This window comes from Rhinatrema bivittatum, chromosome 1 (genome assembly GCF_901001135.1).
Source record: "Rhinatrema bivittatum chromosome 1, aRhiBiv1.1, whole genome shotgun sequence".
In the NCBI taxonomy this organism is placed as follows: Eukaryota; Metazoa; Chordata; class Amphibia; order Gymnophiona; family Rhinatrematidae; genus Rhinatrema; species Rhinatrema bivittatum.
This window is the reverse complement of record NC_042615.1, coordinates 404,470,476-404,492,411: the sequence shown is the minus strand read 5'-3', so window position 1 is coordinate 404,492,411 and position 21,936 is coordinate 404,470,476.

Here is a 21,936-nt window from a genome sequence, read left to right as displayed (position 1 = left end):
AATATCTCCTCGGCCGGTAGAAAGTTCGTCTGGTGTCTCTACGCGGCGGCCTGCGAGCAGGGTGAGTTGTAGGCTCATGGGACAGAGTGGAGAGCTGTTTTAATGTTTCAGAGTGCTCTCTAAGTTGCGTTACGGCATCCTGCACCTTTGCTCCGAACAAGTTGTCACCTTGGCAAGGCAAGTCCACCAGTTTATCTTGGACTTCTGGACGTAAGTCCGAAGCCTTCAACCAGGCCCATCTTCGTGCACTGATGCCAGATGCTGCCGTTCTGGAGGAAGTCTCAAACGCATCATATGCCGCTCACACCTCATGTTTGCCCGCATCCAGACCTTTCTGCACAATCTGTTGTGCTGCCTCCTGTTGTTGTTGAGGTAGAGATGGGAGAAACTCCTCAATCTGCTTCCACAGATTTCTTTGATGCTGTGTCATATACAGCTGTTACACCGCTATTTTAGAATTCAGCATCGCTCCCTGATAAATCTTCCGTCCCATAAGGTCTAGAAATCTGTTATCTTTCCCTGGAGGGATAGAGGCGTGCGTTCTAGACCTACGTGACTTCTTTTGTGCAGATTCCACAACTAATGAGGTGTGTGGCAGTTGTGGTTTCTCGAACCCTGGGGCTGCTTGGACTAAATACGTGGAGTCCACTCTACGATTTACTCCAGGTGTTGTACACGGGTGCTCCCAAATCCTTTGTTGAAGTTGTAGTAGCACTTCATGTACTGGGATAGTTAGGTTATGTTTTGGGGGATCTACGAACTGTAGTATCTCTAGTGTCTGCTGCCTTTCATCCTTCTCCGCTTGGAGCTGAAAAGGGATGGATTCTGACATCTCTTGAATGAAAGAAGCAAAGGATAAATCCTCAGGAGGGGATTGTTTCTTGGCCTGAGGCGGAGTACCTTCTGATAAAAAATCCTCTGAAGAATGCTCCGATTGTGTATCTGACCATGTCTCTGTTGGTGGCTGGTATGAATGATGGTCCAGCCCTTTCGATGGTGATATCCCAGATGGTCCTTGTAAAGGATCTTGGGTGTCTTGCTCATCCTCACTGGCATCACTTTCCTCCTCAGGTTGTGAAGGCAAAGAAGCTAAAAGATCCTGATATCTTTTTGTTAGCATTGCATGTAGTCTTCTCTCAGAAGAAACTTCTGGAGCCTGCAAAGATGTGTGCTTAGACTTTCTTGATGCCTTTTTTCCCTGCCCTGGAGCTCTGGATGGAGCTAGGGTGTAATGTGGTGTTGTTTGTGCAGCAGTAGGAAGTGCTGTAGTTAGAAAAGAGAACATTGAAATGGGAATCAATGAGGAGATAGGCCTGGAAGCCATCGTGGAGATCGAGGTTTGTAAAATAGTCGATTCCATCGATGGCTGTGACAGCTGTATCGTTGGATCAGTCGGTATCACTGAAGAGCAGCAGGCCACCTCCATCGGCATAGAGAGCGCTGTTAGCGGAGACGCTGCAGTCGTCCTCGCCATCGAGATGGACGATGGCACCGGCATCGGCATCGAGATCGATGGTGGCACCGATGGTGGCACCGGCATCGATATCGAGGAGGGCATCGACTCGATAGTCGGCATCGATGGAATTATCGGCATCGGCCCGATGGCCGGCATCGACTGAGAAGTCGGCATCGACCCGGAGGTCGGCATCGGCAGTGTTGCCGGCATGCTTTCTTTAAGGGCATCAGTGACAATTTTCTTAATCAATGCTGTTAAGTCTGTCACCGAAGTCGTTGGTATCAGTTCCTCTGTAGGTGTAACGGAGGTCGATGACAATTTCCGCTGTTTGGATACCGGTTCCTCCGGCGGTGGCAATGGAGGAATCGAGTGATGTCTACGGTGCTTATGCTTTGTGCGAACTTCAGATACGGACTTTGACGATGCCACGGATGGTGTTGGCGATGAAGCGTCTCCCGAACCTTCTGGGATTCTTGTCTTGAGAAGTATTTTCTTCGATAAGCCTACCGGTGAAGATTTAGTCGATGACGAAGGCGACGGCGATGCCCGGATTTGAAAAATCTGAGCCATCTTTTCATGGCGAAGTTTCCTACCTTTCGCCGTCATTTCTTGACACTGGGCACAAGAGGCGATGTCATGGTCTCCACCCAAACAGCGTACGCACTCGACGTGCGGGTCTGTGATCGACATAGTCCGGTTGCAGGCCGGACATTTTTTGAATCCGGAAGTTTTCTCCGTCGACATCCGTCGATGAATTCGGATTCCTTTTTGTCAAAAAAGAGTATGATGTTTGTCACCAGCCGGTGACAAACCGAGCGAGACCCGTAAAGGGTAAAAAGTTGAGAATTAAAGTTAGTCGTTGTGAGGTAACTCACAGGGCTCCTGGAAACCGCGATGCAGCTAGCAGCGCGGAAAAAAGAAGACTGGAGTGAGACCCCTGTGGCAGGGAATATCATGGCATGCCGGGCATGCTCAGTAGCCTCAGGCAGCCAGTTAAAAGCTTCTAGAAACCTGCCAGAAGTTTTTCCCGCTTAAGGGCTCCGTGGATGACGTCACCCATATGTGAGGACTAGCATCCTACTTGTCCTGGGATAAATTTAAGATCACAAGAGTCTATGGGTTCGAAAGGAGAGCGCATGAGTCTTGTTAATACCAAATTCAGATCCCAGTCTGGGACAGGTTGTCGAATTGGTGGTTTAAGGTGAGTTAAACCTTTCATAAATCTACTTACGAGAGGTTGTGTGGAAATAGGTGCATCTCCCATTTTGTTATGGTAAGCAGAGATTGCACTTAAATGTACTCTTACAGATGAAGTCTGGAGACCAGATTCTGAAAGATGGTATAAGTATTCCAGTAGGGAAGTTGTGGGGCAGGTGAAAGGATTTATATCCTTTCCGGAGCACCACAAAGTGAATCTCTTCCATTTAGAAGAATAGTTCTTTCGTGTGGAAGGTTTATGTGAAGCTATAAGCACTTGAGATATATGAGATGAAAGATTGAGTGGTTGTAATATCAAGCTTTCAACATCCATGCTGTCAGGGATAGGGACTGAAAGTTGGGATGTCGTAACCGGCCCTGATCCTGAGTTATGAGAGTGGGAGCTACTCCCAGTCGAATTGGATCCCTGACTGAGAGGTTGAACAGTGTGGGGAACCATACTTGTCAAGGCCAATACGGGGCTATGAGAATCATGGACCCCTTGTCCTGTTGTAGCTTCACTAGAGTTTTGGTTATGAGCGGTATTGGAGGATACGTGTATAGTAGGCCTGAGTTCCAAGGGCGAGCAAAGGCGTCCTTGGCTGGCTGGTTGTTCTGTTTGTGCAGAGAACAGAACTTGTCCACTTTGTGATTCAGATGCGACGCAAAGAGGTCTATTGTTGGTTGACCCCAACGTTGAAATATCCTGGTCGCTACTGTAGGATCCAGGGACCATTCGTGTGGTTGGAATTGACGACTTAGTCGATCCACCACTACATTGTGTATGCCTGCCAGATAAGTGGCTCGTAGGAATATTGAGTGATTCAGGGCCCAGCCCCAAATCTGTGCAGCTTCTTGACAAAGGAGATATGAGCCCGTACCTCCCTGTTTGTTGATGTACCAATGGCTACTGTGTTGTCTGTTTAAATGAGAACAGTCTTGTGTGAAAGGCAGTCCTGGAACGCATGCAGTGCATAACGTATCACTCGAAGTTCCAGAAAATTGATTTGATATGTTGCTTCGAGTTTTGTCCAAGTGCCTTGAGTGTGGAGATTGTCTACATGAGCTCCCCATCCCAAGGTGGATGCATCTGTAGTTAAAGTAATCTCTGGGACTGGTTGTTGGAAAGGTAGGCCTTTGCACAGGTTGTCTTTGTTGGTCCACCAAAGTAGAGATGATCTTAGTTGGTGGGTCACTTGAATTGGATAGTGAAGTGGTTGAATGGCTTGAATCCACTGTGATCTTAAAGTCCATTGGGCAACTCGCATGGCCAGCCTTGCCATAGGAGTAACATGAACTGTGGAGGCCATGTGGCCTAGCAGTATCAGAAACTGATGGGCTGTGGTTTGTGTCTGTAAGGAAATGGAATTTGCTAGTAGAATAAGGGCATCTGTGCGGTCTATGGGTAGAATGGCCTTTGCTAAGTCTGTGTTCAACTCTGCTCCTATAAATTGAAGCAGATGAGTTGGAGTGAGATGGGATTTTTGATAATTGATGAGAAACCCCATGGAGTGAAGTAGAGCAATTGTTCGGTTGAGAGAAGTTATTGCTCCTTGTTGAGATGGGCTCTTAATGAGCCAGTCGTCTAGATATGGGAAAACATGGACACCTTCTTTGTGTAAGTGTCCTGCTATGACCGCTAGACATTTGGTGAAAACTCTGGGAGCAGAGGCTAGTCCGAATGGCAGTACTTTGTATTGGTAATGTTGATGGAGTACCATGAAGCGCAGGTACTTGCGATGAGGAGGGTATATTGGAATGTGAGCATAAGCATCTTGAAGATCCAGAGAACAAAGCCAATCTCTTGCTTGAAGAAGTGGAAGCATGGTGCCTAGAGAAACCATCCTGAACTTTTCTTTCTTTAGAAATTTGTTGAGATTTCTGAGGTCTAGGATGGGACGTAGGCCTCCAGTTTTCTTTGGAATGAGGAAGTATCGGGAGTAGAATCCTCTGCACTGCTGTGTCCGGGGCACTGGTTGTATTGCCCTGGATCTCAGAAGGGTGGATAATTCTGTTTGTAATTGATGAAGTTGAGAATTTTGTTGCTGGCAGGATGTTGGTGGAAATTCTGGAGGAATTGAGGTGAAATTTAGTTTGTAGCCTTGAGAGACTATGGAAAGTACCCATTGATCTGATGTTATGTTTCGCCAATTTTTGTGAAAGTGAGATATTCTTCCTCCTACTGGTAGATTTGGCTTGGAATTGCAAGGTTGGTTCTGTTCTCTGGGGTTTTCTTCAAAAGCCTGTTGCAGGGCCTGTCTGTGCAGGAGGTTGTGGACAAGCAGGCCTGGATTGTCTGGCTTGAGAGCGTTGTGTAGGTCTACTGGATCTACCCCTAGTATTTTGTTGGTAGTATCTGTGTGGCCTATAATAGGAACGACGTACATCTCTGCGTGGAGGACGATGAGTAGGCTGAGTAGCAGGCTCTTGAGGGGTTTGAGACAGCTGACATAATGTCTCAGTGTGGTCCTTAAGTTGTTGTACAGCCTCTTGAATTTTGTCCCCAAAGAGATTGTCACCCAGACAGGGCAGGTCTACCAGTTTGTCTTGTACCTCAATCCTGAGGTCAGATGCTTTGAGCCAGGCCCATCTGCGAGCAGTGATTCCAGCTGCTGCTGTTCTGGAAGCAGTTTCAAAATTATCATAAACTGCTCTCACTTCATGTTTGCCTGCTTCCAGACCTTTTGCTATAACGGCTTGTGCAGGCTCCTGATACTGGGTGGGTAAAGAGGTGATGAATTCTTCCATCTGTTTCCAGAGGTTCCTCTGGTACTGAGTGATGTAAAGTTGATATGCAGATATTTTAGTACTCAGCATAGAACTCTGGTAGACCTTTTTACCCAGTGTGTCTAGAAATCTGTGTTCCCTGCCTGGTGGGATAGATGAATGTGACCGCACACGTTTAGATTTTTTCTGTGCGGATTCCACAACAACAGACTGGTGTGGTAATTGTTGTTTGTGGTAACCTGGAACTGGTTGGACTATATAGGTAGTCTCTACGCGTTTATTTACTGCAGGTATAGAAGCTGGGTGTTCCCAAATTCTTTTTTGGAGATCCAGTAAAACTTCGTGTACTGGCACTGCTAGTACTTGTTTGGGTGGATCCACAAACTGTAGCACCTCAAGGGTTTGTGCTCTTGTGTCTTCCTCTGCTGTGAGTTTAAATGGGATGGAGTCAGACATGCTTTGTATGAAGGATGAGAAGGAAAGATCTTCTGGGGGTGACTTCTTCCTTTGATCAGGTGAAGAAGGATTAGACATGAAGTCCTCTGAGGAAAATTGAGAGTCCATCATCCCAGGAGTCTTCTGAATCTTCTCTGGAAGGTGATTTTGGTCTTGGTGTAGGAGGGACATGGTGTCCTGAGGGACCAGGCTGTGGGTCATCGATGAATACATCTGCAGATGTTGTCCTTGGCCTAATTGATGGTAAGTTGTCTATTACATTTTGGTACCTTTGGAGAAGGCGTCGATAAAAAGCCTCATCCTGGACTTCTGGTGGTTCTTGTGGTAGCCCGGGTGCTGTGGATGTAGCAGCCAGTGGATACGGCATCGATGGTAAGCACCGTAAAGGGCTCGGTGGAATTTGAGTCAAAAGTGATGTAGACTGTGTTCCGAGTCTCGGTGTGGTGGTTATAAAACCAGTCGAGAACTTAGATGGCAAAAAAGGTGCCGTCATCGGTGGTACCACCGGCATCGGTATTACTACCGGCATCGATATTGGAGGCATCGGTGATGGAAAGGTCATCGGTATCGATACTGGAGGCATCGGCATCGATGTAGTAGGCATCGGCATCGATATGGAGGGTATCGGCATCGACCCAGAGGTCAGCATAGATGGAATCGTCGGAATATGCTGTTCTTGGAGAGCTTGTAACACCGCTTGTCTATACGATTGGTGAAGACACCGATGGAGTACACGATGGCGGTGGCAAGATATCCATCGATGTAGTAGATGGGATCGGTGACGGCGAAGGCCCAGTCACCGGTGTTTCTTGTTGTCTAGGCCGCTTTGGAATCGATTCGTCCTGGGCCATCGATGTGGAGGATGATGGTCGTCGATGTCAATGGCGGTGTTTAGTTTTTTGGTGCTCCGCGGATTTTGTGGACAGCACCGATGACAGCGAGGTTTTCCGCGCTGGGCTCCGTTCGGTGATGTCATCCATATGTGAGGACTAGCATCCTGTTTGTCCTGGGATAAAAAATAAAATAAAAGTAAAAGTTGTGGGACCAATTATCTAGGTAACCTTGCTCTGAGTTCTTTTCAATCTCTGTTCTCATTGTGAAATGCTTTTCTGAATAGCCAGTGCGTATGCCAGTTTGAGAGTGTGCACTTTGAAACTGGTAATCCTTTTTCATTCAGATTGAAAGAAAGAAACAGTTGAGAGTGCCTTGCTGGGATGTTTGTTCTTTGTTTGTAATAGGCTAATGCCCTTTTACAATCCAGAGTGTGTAGAAGGGCCTCCTGACTGTTGCAATATTATTTGGGAAAGAAAATAAGTAGCATGATCATTTGGTTTAGGTGGAAAGCCGAGACTACTTTTGGAAGGATGGATGGATGAGTGCGTAGGGTTACCTTGTCATGATAGAACTGGAGGTAAGGACGATAATGAACAAGAGTTTGAAGTTCACTGATTCATCAAGCAGAAATTATTGCTACTAAAAACAAAACCTTCCACGTGAGAAATTTTAATTCTGAAGTCTGAATGGGTTCGAATGGCGGGAGCATTAATGTTTCCAAGACTATGTTTAAGTCCCAAGGCATGGCCGACTTCGTTATAGGAGGTCTGAGTTTCAGTGCTCCTTTCAAAAAGTGAGTTACTAGCGGGTGAATGGAAATAGATGCACCCTGAAAAGAAGGGTGATATGCTGATATGGCACTAAGATGTACTCTTATGGAAGAAACTGCAAGTCCAGAAGTGTATAGCAAATATAGGTAATCAAGTAATTGTTTTGGGGAACAGGGCCAGTGCAAGGGGATTTGGCACCCTAGGCGAGTCTTCTCCCTTGCGCCCCGACTCGGCCCCGACTCCTACCTCATTCTCCATCACGCCCGCTGACTGTGGTTTTCTGGATCACGAGCAGGTTGGGCACTACTCGTGGCCCGCCAAATCTCCACTCCTCTTTGCCACCGTTTGCAGCCCCATATAGCTCGCACCTAGTGGCATACCAAGGGCCTCTGGTGCCCGGGGGCCAATGCATTTGTGTGCCTCTCCAGCATCCCCCCCTTCATCCTTCTTGTACTAATGCTTAAGGCAGTGATGGCTAACCTATGACACACATGTCAGAGGTGACACGCCGAGACGTTTTTGCTGTCACGCGCAGCTTTTCGTGGACTATCGGGAAATTTTTTTTTTCTTATCGGCTGCGCCGAGCCTTTAAAATTTGTTTTTTAGTATCCCCCCACCCTCCGGACCCCTCCACCCCCCAATGCCCCCGGGTGCAGGGAGGCTCATGCGGCGCAGCGACAGGCAGATAGGCAGGGCTGTGGTGAGGCTCACGTCACCATGGCCCGAAGAAAAAGATCGCATTTAAACGCGCTGATGCTCCTCCTCCTTCCTGCCTGTGCGGCCCTGGAAGTAAACATTGCCGGAGCCGCACGGGCAGGAAGGAGGAGAAGCATCAGCACGTGTAGAAGAGAAGCAGCGCTTGCACTTATGGGCCACCGTGAATCCCAAGTCGCAGTGGCCCGAGAAGAGGAAGAAGCTTGGTAGCAGAGCCACCGCGGCCCGAGAAGATTAGGGCCGCTGCAGAGCCCATCCTGTGGCGACCCGTGAAGAGGAGGCCCAGAGATGAAAGAGAGAGGCTGAGGGTCTGTAGAGGGTGTGTGTGCGCGTGTATGAGATGAGTTGAGAGATTGTGTGTGAGAGTGAGGACCTGAATGTTTGCAGAGACAGCATGTGCTTGAGCAAGACAGCATGTGGGAGTGAAAGAGAGCCTGTGTGTGTGAGAGTCAGACAGCATGTGCCAGTGAGAGACTGTGGGGCGGATTTTAAAAACCCTGCTCGCGTAAATCCGCCCGGATTTACGCGAGCAGGGCCTTGCGCGCCGGCGCGCCTATTTTCCATAGGCCTGCCGGCGCGCGCAGAGCCCCGGGACTCGCGTAAGTCCCGGGGTTTTTTGTCGGGGGCGTCTCGGGGGCGGGGCCGATCGACGCAGCGTTTTGGGGGCGGGACACGGTGTTTCGGGGGTGGGCCCGGGGGCGTGGTTTCAGCCCGGGGCGGTCCGGGGGCGTGGCCGCTCCCTCCGGAACCGCCCCCGGGTCGCGTCTCGGCGTGCGTGGATTTACTTCTCTCTCCGGGAGGCGTAAATCCGTGGACAAAGATAGGGGGGGAGTTTAGATAGGGCCGGGGGGGTGGGTTAGGTAGAGGAAGGGAGGGGAAGGTGAGGGGAGGGCGAAAGAAAGTTCCCTCCGAGCCCGCTCCTATTTCGGAGCGGCCTCGGAGGGAACGGAGGCAGGCTGCGCGGCTCGGCGCGCGCCGGCTGCCCAAAATCGGCAGACTTGCGCGCGCCGATCCTGGATTTTAGAAGAGACGCGCGGCTACACGCGTCTCTACTAAAATCCAGCGTACTTTTGTTTGTGACTGGTGCGCCAACAAAAGTACGCGAACGCGCATTTTTTTTAAATCTACCCCTGTGTGTATGAATGATTGTATGAGAGAGAGCATGTGACAGTGAGAGCCTGTGTGTGTGTGTGTGTGACAGAGAAATGCATGTGAGAATGAGAACCTGACTGTGTGTTTGAGGGAAGACGATGGATAGAAAAGAAAGAGAAAAAAAGACAATATAAAAGGAATTGGCAAAAAAGGAAGGTGGAAAAAAATAAAAAAGGGAAGATGGAAAAAAAAAGCCTGTGACCAACCGATTGGAAAACTAAGATCAGACAGCAAAGGTAAAAAAAAAAAAAATTACTTTTTACTGATTGGCAATTGTAATCTTTGGGAATGTGCAAGAGTAGCACTTTCTCTATGCGGATCTCACAATGTATGAGATCAGCATGGAGGAAGTGGAAACCCACGGGGCCTGCACAGAGGAGGCAGCAGAATGGGCTTCAGTGCCAGTAGCAGCAATCAGCTCCTCCCTAAAGCCATGCGGCAGCAGTGACAGTGGCAGCAGAGGAATGAGAGAGGCTCCGAGGTTGCTGGCAAAAGAAAGAGAGGGTGTCTGACTTTAGTGTGTGCATGGGTATGAATGGGAGTCTGCCTGGGGGTATATGTGTGTGAGAATGAATGGGTGTCTTCCTGGGGTTTGTATGTGTGAGAATAGGTGCTGCCTGTGTGTGGTGTATGTGTGTGTGATAATGAATTGGTGCCTGCCTGGGGGTCTGTGTGTGTGAGAATGAATGTGTGCATGCCTGGGGGATGGTGAGGGAGTGGTGTGAAAATGAATGGGAGCTTGCCTGAGTGTGTGTGTTTGTGAGGGAATAATTGGGAGCTTGCCTGGGTGTGTGTTTGTGTGTGTATGTGAGGGAGCCAGTGAGAGTGAGAGCATGAGTGTGTATGAAAAAATCCAGGGGAGTAAGAGTTTGTGTGTGGGAGGGGGGGGGGTGTGGAAGGGGAGAGAGTGTCTTAGACCCTGAGAGTGTGTCAGTGTCTGTGAGAGCGAGAGGTTATGGTGGGTATAAGAGCATGAATGTCTATGTATGTGACAGTGTATGTGTGAGAGAGAATGGACATGTGAGTATGTGAGAGAGAGAGAGAGGATAACTTCCTAATACTCGACAATATCAGGGTGACTGAAAATCAAGAGCTCCCACATATGGACAACAGGGGCTTTTTAAAATCCTTATTAGTTTTAATTGTTGGGTGTTATTTGATATATGTGCTGTTTTGAAATATTTTATTGGTATTTGGGAAAGTGTAAAAAATGTATATGATTTTAATTAATAGAAATCATATTTATCAGTAGTTTTAAAATATTCTTTTATTAGTATGGTTTTACTATTATAACTGATGCTTTATGTTTCTTGATTTTATTTGTTTTATGAGGAATGGTGGTTCTGTTTTTCCATTGTTAATACACAGTGTCTGGCTTCTTGGGGTTTCCATTTCAGTTTTTGTCTAATTTGTGCTCCTTTATTTTGTATTCTGTATTTGGTGAGGGTCTGTCTCTGCTCTGTGTGTGTGACCATGATGAGAGATTCTGATAGCATATAGTGTCTGTATAGGGATCTATAGCAATCAGGTTTGTTTTGTTTCCTCAGTAGGTGGTGTATTAGTATTCTAGGACCCAGTGTAATATTTACCCTTGCTTTTTCACAGGTAGGGATATTGTTGTTTGAGTCCTTGGTGTTATTACTGTTGTTACAATGGGATTGCAGTATAGATTTTGAGTGTCTTTTTTGCGGTGTTTTGTGTTAGTTCACAATGTGCCTGGCAGTGGAAGGTGTTGTGCTGCTGTTACTGTGAGGTGACACCAGAATTTGAAAATATCTTTTAGTATGATGAGCTGTAAGGGAAACATCCAAGCTCCATTGTTTGGGGAAATTTCAATGGATGCACAGAGTTACAGAACTGGAGGTGCAGGATTTATATTGACATTCTGTCCCTTCCTATATATTCCAGACTTCACTCTCATAATCCATATAGAATTAGTTGAATGAGGCTATCAAATAATTTTATAGTAGTTTTATTAGAAGTGTGAAACTGGCCAGCTTTTTTAAATTATGCAGAAGACCCTTTGGACTTTTTTATTAACACTTTTTTTATAACCAATTTTAAAGCAGGATCCATGCTATAAAGGTGGGTGTGATAAAGAAATGTCATTTTGGCTCCCCCCCCAAAAAATTCTGTCTAGAGATGCCACTGATTTTCTGTGACCTTAAGCCAGTGATGGCCAACCTTTTGAGCTCAGTGTGTCAAAATTCATTAAAAAAAACGAGCATAACTCGGGTGGTGTGTCACTTCTAGAAAAAGCCATAATTTTGTGATATTTGTAGCTCTAAATAATAACAAAAAGTTATAATTTTAATATATGTACTGTAATTATTAATAAAGCAAAAACAAATAATTCTTTACCTTACCTGCTTAGTGACTTTTTTGTTGCTGAATTTCATTGGCTAAATCTTCAATTAAAAAACTCTCTCCCCCTCCACACACAAACTCTTACTCCCCTGGATTTTCTCAGACACACTCATGCTCTCACACTCACTGGCTCCCTCACATACACATACACTGCAAATTGAGGACATTGAAAACAGGGCAAGGAGAGTGAATCTCCGGTTTAAGGGAATCCCTGAAGAGACTGAGTATGGGGATAGCTTTAAGGATGTGCAGGAAATCTGCACCCAATTGCTAACAACTAATACTACTGAAGAGGCAACTATGTCGATCCATCTGGACAGAGCCCACAGAGCTTTAGGAGCTCCTCAGAGTAATCAAGTGAGAGACATTGTCGCCTTTTTCCATAATTTCTCTGTGAAAGAGAAAGTAGCTCAAGCTGCAAGGGCGCAAAATACTGTGACCTGGAAGGGCCATAAGATAGAAATCTTCCAAGATTTCCACTATTAAAAAATGACGCGACTTCCAGGAGGTGGTGCAGGTGATCCGTAGCAAAAATATAAGATATTGCTGGCTTTTTCCATTTGGACTGAGTTTCACAATTAATGGAGTCACATCACGGGTCCAAAAGGTAGAAGAAGCTGAGGAAATCCTGAGGGAGGCAGATCTTTTAACCGGAGAACGGCTGCATGAGGAGGAAGAGACCACAGGGACACCGAAACATCAGGCGCGACCGAAGTGGCAAAGGGTGGCAAAAGGAGGAAGGAGATTGAAGCGACACTCCAGAGGGACAACAACACCGAAAGACATTGGATGAGACATCTGGACAGATGCTTTCCTCTAAGAAAAGCGGTACAGCTTTGAAGAAGGGCTGTATTGGCTTATTGGCAGGCAAAGAAGGAAGTTAAGTTATATGTTACATTGTTGAACTGTGACCAGGACAAAGTTAAGTGGGGGCTTTGGACCGTTAGAGTTGCGGGGTGGGGGCGGCGAGGGGGGCGGCAGCTTGTAGTGATTCATCGCTGTATTTGGGAGAGATCCACAGGAGGGAAAGTGGGTCAAGGGGGGAGGGGGAGGGGTGGGGGAGGGGAGGGGAGGAGCAAAGGGAGGGGATCGGATTCCTAAGGGTAAAGCTGAGAGTGGGGAAGTGGAGCAGGAGAGTTATGGGGGTTCTTGGTTAGTAGATTATAGGGAAGGAAATAAAGATATGAGGGGTGGTCACGGGGTGGAGAAGCGGCAGCTATATAGGAGATAAGAAATAATGGGTAGTATAAAAATAGTATCAATCAATACCAAAGGGCTGAACACACCCCTGAAAAGGAAAACCTTCATATATGATATGAAAGCTCAACATGCTGACATTGTGTTCTGTCAGGAAACACACCTAACTATGCGTCATGAGCGATTGCTCACATCCAAAGCCTTTCCACAATGTTATCATGCTGCAGCCACAAAAAGTGGCAAATACTGTGGGGTGGGAATTTTGATATCCATTAATATGGTGGTAGAGGTGACCATGTGAGCTAGGGCTCACTAGTGTTGCTATTACAGATGGTAAATACAATATAGAAGTAGAATTATATTCCTTTATTATATTAAAGATGTTTAGAAATTTCTAGCTGTAGCAGGCCGAGTTGCTAAAACCTAACCAGCCTCCCTTCTCTCCCCCTTTCCCCTTCTTGCTGAGAAACACAACCTGCACAGCATAATACTTTGTGCTAAGACTGGCACATATAGGAAAGGAATGTGGAAGGATGAATCTCCTCCCACATTCCTTTCTGTAACTGATTTTAACAAAGACTATCTCATAGCATTAGAAAAAAACTAACAAAAGAAATAAGACTTTCTCATAGCATTGAAACTAACAAAAATAGCCATTTAAGAACAGCATGTAGGCAAATATGAAAACAATAGGTTAACTTTGAAAGTTGAAACCTGGCATTAGAATACGTTGGTTAAGCAAAATAAGGAAAAAAAGAAAGTTTGAGATACATGAGAAAATGCCTGAGAAAGAGGTAACACTGAAATGAAGGCATTGGATAGGCTGAGTATCCTGAGATGGGGAGGAGTAAAAGGATAAGCGAATGTACAATAGTAAGTTGTTTTTGCTTTTGGGCGTGCCTGCTTATGACACCTGTACTTGCAAGTTCGTAAAATAAAAAACAGAAATTGTTTCACCAACTCTTTGTGTTCACTATATAATTTTCTAAAACGGTGCAGTACCGCTTCTAACAACCACAATCTTGAGGGATGTGATGGGAAGGGATGTGATGGGAAGGTCAAAATTAATGATACCCTATATACTTTGGTCAATGTGTATGCACCTAATACTGAACAAGCAGAATTTTTTCATAAGGTGTCAGCAGTTATTGTGGAATGGTCAGAAGGACAATTAATTGTGGGGGGGGATTTCAATATAACTAGATATCCCTATTTGGATAATGCTAGAGCAGGAGATGGTGGGGGTAAAAAAGGGAGAGGGGCGTTAAAGCACTTAGAGGATAGAGGCCTCACAGAAATATGGAGGTTGATGAATCCTATGTCCCGCAATTACACATTTTTCTCCCATCCCCTCCAATCGTACTCACGCCTGGACTTTTTTCTTATTGACAAGGCTTTGGTATCGAATATAATGGAGGTGGAGATCGGAAACATTACTTGGTCTGACCATTCCCCAATATGGTTGAAATTATGCTCGGGGGGTGGAGATAGAGGTACAAAATTCTGGCGTCTAAATGATCAACTATTAGAGGATACAAGGTTTATCAACGAGATAAATAATGAAATACTGAACTTCCTAAAAATCAATGACACAGGGGAGGTGACACCGGGGATGTTATGAGAAAGCTTGAAAGCGGTCTTGAGGGGAATATTTATATCAAGAGCCACCTACCTCAAGAAGGAGCGAGCTAAAAAGAGAGTGCAATTGTTGGAGTTGCTTGCAACACTCGAACTTAGACATAAAAGAGCCATGGACGATTCTACAGCCCAGCGGCTAAAAACAGTGCATAGAGAACTTAATGAGCTAGAGGCTGGGAGGGTGGCATACCAATTAGACCGCCTCAAACAGTGTCATTTTGAGTTTGGCAACAAAGCTAGTAGGCAGCTCGCATGGAAATTGAAGGAAAAAGAGTCCAAATCCCAAATTACAAAAATCTGTGACAGTCAAGGAAAGTATGTGTATTCACAGGCAGAGATAGGGGACAGATTCAATACCTTTTATAGGGAGCTATACGCTTCCGATGACTCAATCACATATCAGGAGATTTCTAAGTACTTGACTAACATTCAGCTCCCAGTACTGTCCACAGAAGCTAGGGAGTTTCTTGATGCAGAATTGAAGGGGGAGGAGGTTTTATAAACGATTAAAGACCTGAAGGTGGGGAAATCACTGGGGTTAGACGGATATACTGCAAAATTTTATAAAGTGTTTGCCCCACTTCTTGTAGCCCCATTACTACACATGTTCAATGAATTGAGGGAACAAGGGGAGATATTGCAAAATGCCAATACAGCAGGGATTACCGTTTTGGCCAAACCGGGGAGGGATCATACATTGTGTGGATCTTACCGACCAATCTCGCTCATCAACATTGATCTCAAAATACTGGCAAAAACACTCGCCACGCGACTAGGTAGGGTAGCCCCAAGCTTGGTGGCCCCAGACCAATCAGGGTTTATCCCGGAGAGACTTGCTTCAGATAATGTCCGTAGAGTCATCGAACTTATGGAATTTGCCCAACAGCAGGATCTATCAATGGCTCTCCTATCCTTGGATGCGGAAAAAGCATTTGACCGGGTTCACTGGCTGTATCTTTTTCAGGTATTAGAGAAAATGGGATTGGGAGTCAGCTTTATCAGATGGGTGCCTAAGTTGTATGAGAATCCGCAAGCTCGCATAAAAATTAATGGGGCTTACTCTCCAACTTTTCAGGTTAAGAGAGGAACACGTCAGGGTTGTCCATTATCCCTGATACTATTTGCCCTATCGCTAGAGCCTTTAGCGGAAAAGGTTAGGAAGCACCAGGAGATACATGGGATCACGGTGGGAGAACCCACGTACAAAATCTCCCTTTTTGCTGATGATCTCTTATTCACGTTAACTAAACCTGAGACCTCACTGCAGGAACTCCTCAAAGAGATTCGAGCGTTTGGAAAGGTCTCAGGCTTTAAAATGAATGAGGACAAGTCTGAACTGCTGAATGTCTCCATGGGAGGGCCACAATTTAAAGATCTGGCAGCAAACTTACCATTCAAAGTGGCAATAAATTGGATTAAGTATTTGGGGGTGAGAATTGGTCCAGTATTAAATAAGTTGTCTGAAATAGATTATGATCCCCTAGTACAGAATGTACAACAAGATTTAGACCGATGGGACAGAACGGACATTTCATGGATGGGACGCATAGCAGCTGTCAAAAAGAATGTCCTTCCTAGGTTTTGTTATTTATTCCAGACTTTGCCAGTGGGGATCCTGGAAGGGGCTATCAGAATTTGGCAACGGAAACTTTTTCGAATCATATGGAAGAGGAAACCACCCAGGGTGGCAAGAACAGTGTTATACAGAGATAAACTGAGTGGGGGATTTAATATACCTAATCCATTATGGTATTATGTTGCTACCCTACTGGCGGTAATAGTGAGTTGGCATATCGAAGGTGTTATTAAACCATGGGTGGCGATAGAGCAAGCGTATACAGGAGACCCACCATTGGTAAACAGGGTATGGGCCATGACTAAAGGGCCCGGGAGCCACACCATTTACCACAGTAGTGCTGCGGGTGTGGACAAAGTGGTGACAGGTACTTTTTGGGGAGAGGAAAACATATCATCATACCTCATTTTTGTTTAACCCTCAATTCCCTCCGGGTATGGACAAGGCATTTATACGTCGATAGCAGCGGAAGGGATTTACTCAAGTGGGACAGCTATGGAAGGATCATTCCAGGAACGTAAAGAGCGGTATGTTCTTCCAGCATCCAACATATACACCTATTCACAATTGTCACACTTCTTCACAACACAACGAATAGCAGGAGAATTACAACAAGGGAAACACATATTTATCAAATATTGTGAAAATGCTAATACTTTCACAAGACCGATATCACGTATATACGCCTTATTGAATATGGCAAAGGGTGTCAAGTTATCCCATCAAATACCGTGGGAGGAGGATATCACAGAACCGCTACCCGAGAGGGTTTGGGACAGTTGTCATGGTAGCATAAGCAGACGTTCGGTGTCGGCGACTATAAAGGAAAATGGTTATAAGCTCTTATATCGCTGGTATCTGACTCCTGAACGGCTGTATAAAATGTCCTTACGGAATACACAGGCATGTTGGAGAGAATGTGGTTCTCCAGGCACTTTTTATCACATGTGGTGGACCTGAACTAAAATTGAGCAAACATGGGCAGCAATCATTAAGGAGGTTTTGGGGATACCAGTGATCCTCGACCCCAAGATGTGTCTGTTATACATTGTACCTGATGTGGGCACTACATGGCAAAGATATCTGGCAATGCATGTGGTAGTAGATGTAAGATTGCATATTGGTGGAAAAAGAGGAAGACTCCCAGCTTGGGAGATGTGCTAACTAGGTTGGACAAAATATATTATATGGATCACCTTACAGCGATCAGGAATAATCGATTACCCCAATTTCAAAAAGTATGGAAACCATATATCCAGAGCAAGAATGCATCCTCATAATACACAGATGCTATAGTCCTAGGGCTGCCAACCTCCAAGTTGGCGGTCAAAATAGTCGACATACATCTTACGCTGATGGTCAGCACTATGAAATATGGGGGACGGGTGGGAAGGGGGGAAAAGGGAGGAGGGGGAAGGGGGGAAAGGGGATGACATATGCGGAGGGTTATTCCTGAAGGAAGAACAAAGATAACAAAGGAATACATGAAGTGGATGTACCGTGATTTTATCCCTTGTTAAACAATGTTTATTGTACCAGTTCTTATGTCTACATTCTGCATCACCATGTTTTGTGTACAATTCAATAAAATATAAATTAAAAAAAAAATTTTTGAACGTCCTTTGATTCCCTTTTCTTCAGTATTAACTGTGGTAGAACAGGTGTGGAATCTTAGCTGATAACCATTCTTCATGATATTTAGAACCCAGCGATCTGATGTGATCATGGACCATTGATGAAAGAGCGCTTGAAGACGACCTCCCACGGGCCTGGTTTGGTTCAAAAAGACTGCTGAGTCTTTGGAGGTTCTTGTTGTGGTTGCTTAGGTGTTCTCTGGGATCTGCTTCTACCCCAAGATGGGGGTATGTTTGATTGAGGTCGTGGCTGGTATTGTGGAGGTCTATAAGAACCATATGCCCTGTACGGACGCCTGGGATAAAAGGGTCTTCTGTATGGAGGATAATAACATCTGGAGGTTGTTTGATCCTGAGGTGATATCAGCAAGGACACTGCCACACTTTGGTCCTTCAGCTGAGTTACTGTTTCTTTTAACTTCTGCCCAAATAGGCTGTCACCTTTTCATGGGACGTCTGCTAATTTGTCATGTATTCATAATTTGTCAGGGCTCACCTACTTCCTATACGTACAGATCCTGCTCCCCAACATCAACAATACTCTAAACCGATGGGAATCCTACCTGACAGAAATAACGTCCATCCTCACCCAAATGGCACTAACGCTCAACCAGAACAAGACGGAAATTCTTCACCTCTCCAGAAAAACATCAACACCCAATTCTGACCCCACAACACTAGCCAAATACAACATGCTCACGACAGTTAGAGACCTCTGAGTCACCCTGGACAAGGAACTAAACTACAAATTTCATATCAAGACACTGATAAAAGAAGGATTCTACAAACTTCAAGCCCTCAAGAAACTCCAACCCCTTCTTCACCCCCCAGACTACCGTACAGTTGTACAATCCCTCCTTTTCGCCAAGATAGATTATTGCAATGCCCTCCTAACAAGCCTCCCCGCAGCCACCCTCAAGCCCCTCCAGCTCCTCCAAAACGCAGCTGCACGGTCTCTAACAAACAACAAAAAAATGGATCACATCACGCCCACACTCAAACAACTCCATTGGCTGCCTGTACCTTTCAGATCCCAATACAAAACTCTCATGCTCATACACAAAGCAATCCATAATGACAAAGCCAGTTGACTACAGAAACCACTGACCCCTCACAACTCCACCAGAAATCTCTGCTCAACCAACACAGGCCTTCTCGCCACTCCCTCCATTAAGGAAATGCATCGAGTCACCACAAGAGAACGCGCCGCATCCATAGCAGGCCCTCACCTCTGGAACAACCTTCCCCCCTCTCTCAGATCCGACCCCTCCACACCCTCCTTCCGAAAAAACCTCAAAACCTGGCTCTTCCGGAAAGCTCCAGATACATAATCTTCTGCCGCTTCCCACCCTTCCCCCCAGATAAACTACCCCGCCCCCGCTCCCCTGGCCACTGTACATAAGTTAAATCAGAACATATTTCTGTTAAAATAATTATTTTAATATATTCTGTTACAGTTATTTCATTAAGCAAGTTATAAGTACCTAGTTAATCAGTTAACCTGTTACACTGTACCATGTCCTAACAAGGCTTGCCTTTAGACATCATGTTATATGTAAACTGATGTGATATTCCAAATCGAATGTCGGTATAGAAAAACAAATACATAAATAAATAAAATGTACTTCATCCTTAATAGCACTGAGCCATGCTATTCCGCAGGCTGCAATGGACGAAGCTGATGTTCTTGAAGAAGTATCAAACCCTTCACATGTAGTTCGGAGAAGATGCCGGATTGCTTCTTCCATATCTGAAAAACATTGTTTTTGGATGTCTGGATCCAATTGTGGAGCATTGGGTTTTATTTTTGTAGACAGTCATACAAATACTGAACTATATAAAATTGGTGCTGTTGGATCTGTGCATTGTGCATGGATCCTTGAAAATCTTTTTTCCCAAAATCATTGAGATATCGACTGTCTTTAGTTGGCGGAGTGCTGGAGAAAAGTTTCAATCTTCTAGCTTTTTTCATGGCTGATTCCACTACGATGGATGCATGAGGTAAAGTGTTCGAAGAATAGTGTCTCGACTTCTGAATCCTAAACTTTAAGTCCGTCTTCCTTGAAGTGATTGGACCCTAAAAAGGTGAATCCCACGCCTTGTCCATGTCTCAATCTAAAACTGAGTGTGAGGGCTAGGCTGTTGGCTCAGATGGCACATCGAATATTTTCAATAGATCATGGACCTCTGCTCTTGGATCTGGGAGATCCTTTGTTTCTAAATTCAATGTCTTACCTACTTTTTTGATAAATTTAGGGGAGGAAAGATCTTCTGGGGGTGAAGATGGTTCTGTTCGTTCATCCAGAGGATCTGAAGGTATACTTAAGGAGGAAGCCAGAAAAGTTGGAGGGGAATGTGCTGGATTTTCCTTTGGTGTTGAAACTGGGTTTAAATTTTCTTTGCAGTCATCCTTCTTGGAATGAACTACCAGTGAAGGTAAAGGAATGAATTCATTCGATTCTTCACCTGAAGGGCTGGACAGAGGGGGTAGATTTTGGGAAGACACAAGGATGTCGAAAAAGGTTTGAAGGATGCCCGTGATTTGCGAGAGAGATTGAGAGGCTGCATTTTATAAAGTTTTACTGGTTGAAACTGAATCCTTTTTCCTCTTTTTTTCCGGAAGGAGTATCTATGTGTGTTCTTAGAGTAGTAGATGTAAGCTTTGATGAAGATGTATCTAGAATATCTTCTGCTGATGTATCTGTAATTTCCACCTCCGTATCAGTGAAGAAATGGGTATGCGAACTCGATTTTTGGTGATGTTTAGCCAAATGAGTTGGATTTTGATAGAGTGCGTAGAGTGCATCAATTGTTTAGTCGGCGCTGAATGTGTCTGCGTTGACATGATGGTTTTCAATGCAGTAGTCAACACAGAGTGCGTTGTGCAATGCATCGATTTGAGAGATGGCGCCGAGTGACCTTGATCTGCCGACGCAGCAGGTGATCGACAATGTTTAGATGCATCGATTGATGCAAGCAGCACAGGGTCTCTTTGACACTTTGGTTCTCCTGAAGACGCAATCAACACTGACTCTGGGCTCCGGCGGCGCTTTGGTGCATCAGAAGACGAACCGCAATGGGAGTGTTTTTTATGCACTTTTGTCCCGTTTATTTACTTTCCAGCTCAATCTAAAGAGGTTGTCCTTCTAGCCTGAGAAGGCTTGTGGGTTTGATTACCAGGCAATGACTGAGTCTGGCTTGGGGCATAGGAGTCTGAAGTGCCTTCGCCAGGATCTCATAGTGCGGCAATTTTCGCGGCTCTCTGCCACTGAACCCTCAGAGACATCCTCCCACAGTGAGGACATACCCCTTTGTCATGATTGGGGCCTAGACACAGGTAGCAAAGTGTATGGTTGTCTGTCAGTGACATTATTTTACCGTACTGACAGAATTTAAACCCGGAAGGTTTTGGCGGCATGTTGGCACTGAAAATTGCCTTTGGGGGTTCACTTACGTGAATAAAAGGGAGAGAGACGGAGAAGAAAAAAGGAAAGACAAAAAATGCCTGAAGAGAGAAGAACTGCAACCATTACCGATACGGGAAGAAAAAAGACTGAGGGAGACAGTCAGCCGCGCAGGAAGCTACTGCGCAGGCACACAGGAGCGAGCTAATAAAGTTTTTAATTCTAACATTCTAAGAGAAGTTCCGCTCTGGACCGCCAGGGGGCACTCCCAGACAGCATGGCTAATTCAACCTGCTTATCTGTGGAAAAGAACTGAATCTGGTAGGGGCAGAGTGGGAGAAGTGAGAGAGACTGGTAGGCACAGGTTGGGAACAGAGTGAGAGAGGGAAAAACTGGTCAGAGAATTGAAAGAGACTGGTGGGAGCAGGGTTGGAGAATTGAGACTGATGGATTGAGAGAGATTGAAACTGGTAAGAACAAGATGGGATTGGACTGAGAGAGACTGGTGGATACAGGTGGAGAGATAGAAATGGAGAGACTGGAGGAGGATTGAGAATGAATGGTTGGCACAGGGTGGGGAATTCAAAGCGGGAGTAGGGTGATGCATTGAGAGAGACTAGGGGAACAGGGTTGGGGGACTGAGGGCGAGACTAGTAGAAGAAATTAAACTGGTGGGGACAGGGTGGGAGGACTGAAAATTACTGGTTGGGACAGAGCGGAGGGATTGAAGAAGGGAGAGATGGAAAGATTGATGGAGGCAGAGTGAGAAACAGAATGAGAGACTAATAAGGACAGAATTGGAGGATTAAGAGAG